Source organism: Brachionichthys hirsutus, unplaced genomic scaffold, assembly GCF_040956055.1.
Source record: "Brachionichthys hirsutus isolate HB-005 unplaced genomic scaffold, CSIRO-AGI_Bhir_v1 contig_878, whole genome shotgun sequence".
In the NCBI taxonomy this organism is placed as follows: Eukaryota; Metazoa; Chordata; class Actinopteri; order Lophiiformes; family Brachionichthyidae; genus Brachionichthys; species Brachionichthys hirsutus.
In genome coordinates this window covers 10,740-18,218 of record NW_027180688.1, presented here as the reverse complement: position 1 = coordinate 18,218, position 7,479 = coordinate 10,740, and the positions used below count along the sequence as shown (strand labels likewise).

Here is a 7,479-nt window from a genome sequence, read left to right as displayed (position 1 = left end):
CTGTTTGCATTGAGGTGAGTTACTCTGAGCTCTAGGTAAGGTTGGGTTAGTTAGCTGTTTGCATTGAGGTGAGTTACTCTAAGACAGGCATGGGCAAACCCAGGCCCGGGGGCCATATGCGGCCCGTTGGTCTTTTTAATCCGGCCCGCCAAACTTCTCCAAAGTATATCATTAAATAAAATTGTATTATAATTAAACCTCATTCATTTGACCTTTTTCCTGTAATGCTACCTGTAAAAGGCCAAATCCTTTCATGCAATAGCTTTCATGTGTCATTTATATTAGCTCACACAAATACTCCATCCATCTGTTCTTGGTCCGGCCCATCTGTCAAATTTTAGAACCTATCGTGGCCCGCGAGTCAAAACGTTTGCCCACCCCTGCTCTAAGATCTAGGTAAGCTTGGGTTAGTTAGCTGTTTGCATTGAGGTGAGTTACTCTAAGATCTAGGTAAGGTTGGGTTAGTTAGCTGTTTGCATTGAGGTGAGTTACTCTAAGATCTAGGTAAGGTTGGGTTAGTTAGCTGTTTGCATTGAGGTGAGTTACTCTAAGATCTAGGTAAGGTTGGGTTAGTTAGCTGTTTGCATTGCTTGCAGATGGTTAATAATATAAAGCAGTTTAAAAAGTCAACATTTCCAAGTGCTGCCATTCTAGAGGAGAAAGGGAATAAATGTTATTTATAATGTTAACGTGCCGGGATTCATTTCTTTTAGCCACCATGACGTGTGTTTCTGTCAGGTGTCGGGTATCACAGGTCCTGGTGGGGTCATGGCAGGTTGCAAGCATCGGGCTGGACGAGCTGGGAGGAAGACGAGGCAGAATCAGGAGCGCGTCGCCCGGCCCAGTACGAATGACCCGCCTCTGCTTGAAGCCTTTCACTGCTGCGATGCTTCAGCTGAGCTCCGTCTGTCTCCGTCTGTCTCCGTCTGCCTCCGTCTGTCTCCGTCTGTCTCCGTCTGTCTCCTGCTGTCTCCGTCTGTCTCCTGCTGTCTCCTGCTGACTCCGTCTGCCTCCGTCTGCCGCCGTCTGCCTCCGTCTGTCTCCGTCTGCCTAATGTATGTATTTAAAAAATGTTGTTGCATTCGAAATATATATATATTAAAAGAATCTGAGCATGAGTCATGGTATAATTTAGATCCCATTAAATTTTGAGAGCGATCCGGATATCTCTGAATACAAAAAAAGTAATTTAAAAAAACAAATAATCTGGATTATCCCATTTTTATTTATAAAAATCACAACCAAAAATCACTATGCATTCAAGTGACTCACCGGGCTGTGCCCTCTGGGAATCACCGAGAGAGAATCCCTAGAGTAAGCATTACTAGTTAGTGGGGACTCCCCTGAATCTAGAATTCATCCAGTTGCCGTGTTTCCATGTCTCCACATGCAATGTGCAAACGTAAAATGTGATGAGCGTAACGAATTATTATTCTGTGCTTACCTGCCACTGATGCTGACAGGGGCGTCACTAGGTTTTAAGGACAGGGGGGGCTTAGCCCCCAGGAGATGCACAGGATGTGAGCAAATGTAGCGTACGAGCACAAAACCTCAAACGGCTAACAAGGACTGATAAATTATACATTATTATTATTTCAGTCTGTTTTTTTAATAATAATAATAATGCGTTGGCTTTATAGAGCGCTTTTCTGGGCACCCAAAGACGCTTTACATTGTGCATTCCTCATTCACTCTACGCCTGGTGGTGGTAAGCTACTAGCCGCAGTTTGTGCCATCGGCCATCCTGAACACCACCAACATTCACTCGCTCACTACATTCACACAGGCAATGTGGATGAAGCGTCTTGCCCAAGGACACAACGACCGTACACATGTGCCAGAGCCGGGACTCGAACCGCCAACCTCTCGCTCACAGAACAACCTGCCCGACCACCTGTGCCACCGTCGCCCCTGCAGTGCAACAACAAACAGGTTTAAACAATAACAGGATGTTTACAGCATTAACAATAAAAAATGGCTGCAATTACAAGCTACTCGGTGGATGGAAGCATCAAAGGACGCCGTCTGTTTCTAAGAGTCGATCACTCTGTTGTGATTCTGAAGCTCGTCTTCTTCAATGACTGCAAGACTGAAGTCTTTTCTGGCTCGTTTGACGCAGCCAGGAATGCAACCGACGCAGTGCAACCGACGGAGTGCAACCGACGCAGTGCAACCGACGCAGTGCACCGAAGGACACGAGCCGCTGCTTATTGGCACTGTTAGGGCAACTTGGGTAGAACCTTCAGAGAGGGAAACATGTCTGAATCAAGGAGGTTGTGCAGAGACAATATATTTTTGGGAGAACATCCAGGCGGGGTCTGCAATCTCTGACTATTGGATCTTGTGAGACAGTAAACAGGGCTTCCGGATCAGAGGGGCCAAACCTGCTCTAGCTTGCTGCTCCGGAACGTACTACAAGACTCCTTCTGGACTCTTTTTCCCATCATGCCATTCGTGTCCCTCCCTCTTAAAGTGGCAGTTTACAGCACAGGCACAATTCCAGATGTAAAAATAATTCTAGAATCTGGATCCAGATCCGGATCAACGCCATTCTCGGGGAGGACCGAGCCACGGACAGAACCTTGCTTGTGTAAAAATTTCAAGTTGATTGGGTTACTAGTTTTTTTTAAATTATGCGCTCGGACAGACAAACAGACAGACAAACAATTGCAATACCCTCGTCTCCTCTTCGGCGAGGGTAATAAGATTAATTTAATTGTACCCATATTTTCATGCTGCAATGTCATACTTGTCAACTAATACGGTTTCCCCATATTTTTGTGTGGGGAAGAGCAGTGCGTTGTATTTCTGTGGAAATGAGTACAGGGAAATCTGGATTCTGTATTCTGAAAAAACGGTGGCAAAATTAAAAACAAAGCCGCTTTAATGGATCCTGAGTACGGCTGGCAGTGAAAAGGGGTTGGTCGGTAGGAAATGTTGACATTGTTAGACCATTTTAGATTTTTTAAATGAGTTCAAACCATATTTTTTAACGATAAACAAACATGTTTGAACAGAATACACTACAAAAAAATAAAACATTTGACAAAACTAATCTTTACACGGCATGTTACATTAAAATACAGTAGTCCCTCATTTCCTGAGGGGGTTACGTTCCAAAAACAACCCGCAATAAGTGAAATCCGCAATGTAGTAATCTTTATTTTTTTTAATTATTATACATGTACATAAATGTTTTAAGGCTGTAAAACCCCTCACCACACACTTTATACACGTTTAACAGTCAGGCATTAATCTAAATAGATTGTTTCAGTGTTATAGAATGAAACCAAAGATCAAAACCTTTTCAGAACTAAACATTTGTTTGAGAAATATAAATATATAGTACGTACAGTAAACGTTTTCCTGTTAATAATGTTAAGGCGTGCAGGTCGAGGAAAGAGCCGCTTGGAGTGCGGAAGAACAAATATTCTACTCGTGCTGTCTTTAGCCTCTCATGCTGCTTTATTAGATAGCTTAGCACAGCGGAACGGCAGCGGCTACATGTAGCAACAGGAAGAAACAAAACCCAAAAGGGACGTGACGTTTATGCTCCTACAAAATAAAAGCCTCTTTTTACACAGAGAATCAGAGCGCTATAAAACAAACGCTTAACAAATAAACATGATAGCTTTTAGAAATAACGAATTTAATTTTAATGATCAACCTACGAGGTTGAACACATGAGAAATGATTAATAGCGGAAACCGCGCCCCTTCGTCTTGCGCCGTTTCAAGGCGCGTTCAAGTGCAAAAAAAAAATCTGAAATTGCACTAAAAAACTCTGCGAAGTCGTGGAAAATGAACCGCATTATATCGAGGGACTACTGTACTGCAAATCTAAAGTAGAACTAAACTGGAGGAGACGCCCCGCTAAGAGCAAGTCTGCAAACAACAAGCTGACAAATGTCCTCGCCAGGCAGCGAGCGATGACCTGCAGGCCGGTAAACATGGTGGAAGACGAGAGGTTAACAGGAAGTGCTGCAACCTGCGTCCAGGGACGCATCAAAGAAGCCTCCCAGCAGGAAGACAGCGATGAACAAAACCAGAAAGATGCACGATGGAGAAACTAGAAACAAATAGATTTTGCAATACAGCAGAATGTAAAAGATAGGACTGCATCTGTTGGGACTTCCCTCTAGTCTAGGACTAATAAAGTTTTCTGATCCAAGTCAAACAATAATTACCCTCGCCAAAGAGGAGGCGAGGGTATTGCAATTTGTCTGTCTGTTTGTTTGTTTGTCTGTCCGAGCACATAATTAAAAAAAAACTAGTAACCCAATCGACTTGAAATTTTTACACAAGCAAGGTTCTGTCCGTGGCTCGGTCCTCCCCGAGAATGGCGTTGATCCGGATCTGGATCCAGATTCTGGAATTATTTTTACATCTGGAATTGTACCTCTGCTGTAAACTGCCACTTTAAGAGGGAGGGACACGAATGGCATGATGGGAAAAAGAGTCCAGAAGGAGTCTTGTAGTACGTTCCGGAGCAGCAAGCTCGAGCAGGTTTGGCCCCTCTGATCTGGAAGCCCTGTTTACTGTCTCACAAGATCCAATAGTCTTTTGGAGGCGGAGTCTGCAATCTCTGATTGTCGTTTTCTAGTTGAATTTATAAAGCTACTGTTTGTTTCTTTTGATCTGCCACAATAATGTCATGAATGGAAATGAAAATAATCAAGTTGAGGGCTATTCTCTATACTTTTTAGATGAGATTAAAAAAGAGATTTATTAGATTAATTAATTACAGATCATAATTAATGAGTCGCTCACATTTTCTAATCGCTTGACAACACTACATGAAATACACAAACTGTGAACCAGTAGCTTTTATTAATGGAATTAGTGGTTATCAATGAAATATTTTGCATGAAACAATTACCAACCAAAGCAAGGACATTTAAGTGTTAAGCATCGAAGGTTAGGAGAACTCTGATGTTGTTTGACCGACAGCATTGTTAATCTCCTGAAGAGCCTGAAACCACCTAAACATTTCTTTATTGAGTGTGAAAAGCTAGAAGTTCTGATCATTGCCTATATTTGGGGGGCAGCATGGTGATGCAGTTGATGGTGCAGTTGCTGCCCAGTAAGAAGGTTGCAGGTTCAAATCCAACTTGGGAGCCTTTCTGTGAGGTGCTTGCATGTTCTCCCCGTGTCTCCGTGGGTTCTCTCCGGGTTCTCCGGCTTCCTCCCACCACCACAAAAACATGCAACGTAGGTGAATTGGTTACACTAAATTATAGGTGTGAGTGTGCGTGAATGATCGTCTGTCTCTGTATGGCCCTGCAATGAACTGGCGGCTTGTCCAGGGTGTACCCGCCTCTTGCCCATAGGCTTCTGGGTTAGGCTCCAGCACGACCCGCGACACAGATTTCAGATAAGCGGTCAGTAGAATGAACGTGTGAATGAATTCATTCCCATAGTTTCACTCTTAGTTAGTTAAATGCAAGGGTGCAAGCAATTCTAAATAGTTTCTGAATTCAGTCGATGAAGCCATTAATGAAATACCACTGTAGTGGTGAATATATGAAACACTTTCATACATTTATAGTAAATATGGAGAGCAAACATAGGTACATGGTGGCATGTGGGTGAAACGGACAAAGAGAAGAGACAAGCAGCAGTCATATTTCAAGGTGCAGAGAACACATCACTGAATGACCAGGGGTCAGTGTCAGAATACAACAATGGCTAACATAGAATCCATTTGTGACTGAGTCGGCTCAGCTTAAACACATTTGTCTGGATGTTTTTGTCATTTGTATTAGTATTTATTTGTATTTATTCACAAATCACATCTGGGCCACAGCTTGTAGAATGTAAGGACATATAAATGAACTTATCATGCTTTGTAAAGAACACGCTCTGTAGTGAAATAAAGTTTTCAAATGTTAATTAAAAGCGGCATTAGGATTCATTCAGATGTGTTTGTATCCACCTAACAGATGCACAATATATATATATTATATATATATGTTCTTGAATATTTGGTTAAAATGTCTGCGTATTCTTTGGAAGGGCAAGTACTTTATTGTAAATGTATCTCGGCCCTTTTAACTGACTGTTGCTTCAAAGGGTGAAAAGGGCTTTCAAACCGTTTGCTCTTCATCTCTTCAGCTTTTAGACATATTTCATGTTTGATTGGTGTTTGTTTTACTTGCTAAGCTATGCATTCACTGAAGATATTGTAAGAAGTTGGCAGCCTCTCCCTCTCTGTGTCTGTCTGTCAATTATCAATTATCAATGTTTTCATAACTTTTGAAGCAATGGGAAATTACACCCCAAAATATGTACCAAATAATACCCAAACTGTAGTTATTCTTCCTTAGAAATCTTAAATTCCCACATTTCTTTTTTAAAGAACCCTCAGCTTGGTAAAAAGGATTTCTAAAGAAATGTCATCTTTAGTCGCTGTCTCTCTCTCCGTCTTCCATCTCCAGCAGGGCATCATGGCTATCCTCTTCATCTTCCTCTGCTTCATCCTCATCCCCTTCTCCATTCATCATTTCCATCTCAACTTCCGCTGTGCCTTTCTCAACTTCCTCATCCACCCCACTGAAGGGCTCAACATCTTGGGACACCTCCACCATCTCGGTGCCTTGGACCACCTCGTCGGCACCCTCACGGATTTTCTTGACGTGGAAAGTGAAGGGGGGCACCTTGTACACCGCAACCTTGGACCGGGCATATTCAACATGGCCAGGTGTGAATGATTTCTTCATCTTGTCACGGGATGTCTGGATCTTCTGCCTTTGCTCAGGCTTGACACTTATGTGTGTTCCAATCTTTCCCATCTTCTTTTCAATGTTGTGACATTTCTTCTCCAGGGTCTCCTTGGTTCTCTCTAAATTCTGTTTTGTCTTCAGCTTTGTTTTCTCCAGATTTTCCATGGTTCTTTGTTTGGTCTTCTCCAGGTTGGCTTTGGTCTTCGCTCTTGTCTTGTCTATCTTCTCCTTTGAGAAGACCGTCTTCAGGTTTTGTACACGCTGTAGGCTGCTGCGCTTGATGCGTTCAGCACGAGACCCTTCAATGGTATGTTCAGTTTCCAAGCCTTCTTCATCTGAGGAGAGGTCTACATGGGGGTTGTCTGCCTTATGTTCTTCTCCTCCTTCTTCTCCAGGCTCTTCTGCAGTATCTTTGAGCTCTAGCAGGCTGCCTCCTCTGCTTCCTGACACAGACTCAAGAACCTTCATGGATTTAGAAATACTGAGTTTCGAGGTAACCTTCACTTCATCCTGTGAAGATCAGAACAGAAGGAACATTAATTTGAATGAATGAATATGAATGAAATGCATGCAAAGAAGATACATTTGCTACGCAAGGTGAGACTTGCAAAAAAATGATAAGAAGTAAAAAAAAGTCTTTCCAGTATTTATTAGGCCCGAGCGCCTATCCTAGGCGTAAGGGGCTATTGCTTTTGCAACGCAGAAGACGACAAGTTGACAAGCGCAGCTCGTCAACTTTGAACATGCTCAAAACATGA

The 7,479-nt window shown here is 42.7% G+C and overlaps 1 pseudogene; it reads right to left on the bottom strand.

Moving 5' to 3' along the window:
• Nucleotides 1-4,810: 4,810 nt before the first annotated feature.
• On the bottom strand, nt 4,811-7,231 carry LOC137916431 (caveolae-associated protein 1 pseudogene; annotated as a pseudogene).
• Between the last annotated feature and the right edge of the window lie 248 nt (nt 7,232-7,479).